A 454-nucleotide genomic window follows, 5' to 3' on the forward strand; every position below is an offset into this window, starting at 1 on the left:
GGGGACCCAGGCTGTGAGGACTGTGCCACTTTGTGGCTGCACCATATGGAATCTTTGGCTCCTAGGTTGCCACCAAATGGAAAAGGACAGTGGAACACATTTCAGGCTTGTAAGTACGTGGCTGTGAAGTCTCACGGGTCACTTCTGCTCACGGTCTCTGGGAAAGAACTTGTCACATCATCTCAACCTAGCAGCCAGGAAGGCTGAGAACTGCAGGGAAGCAATGTTATGGAGCCTTTGGTGAGGACTCACTGCCCCTGCGGTGTGATGGGAGGCCACTGGAGGCTTTGGTTTCCTGATGGAAGGGACGAATGTTGCTGTGTAACTGTCCCCCGACCCCCCACCCCTGCCTCCTGCTCAAGCCCTCCTGGTTGGGATGTTCATGATGCTGGCCCTGGAGCAGTGTCCTGAGACCATGACACAACCCAAAGCAAGCTGCCCGCTGTGGGGTAGA

The sequence above is a fragment of the Otolemur garnettii genome, unplaced genomic scaffold (genome assembly GCF_000181295.1).
Source record: "Otolemur garnettii isolate 467f Iridium unplaced genomic scaffold, OtoGar3 scaffold00133, whole genome shotgun sequence".
NCBI classification, from domain to species: Eukaryota; Metazoa; Chordata; class Mammalia; order Primates; family Galagidae; genus Otolemur; species Otolemur garnettii.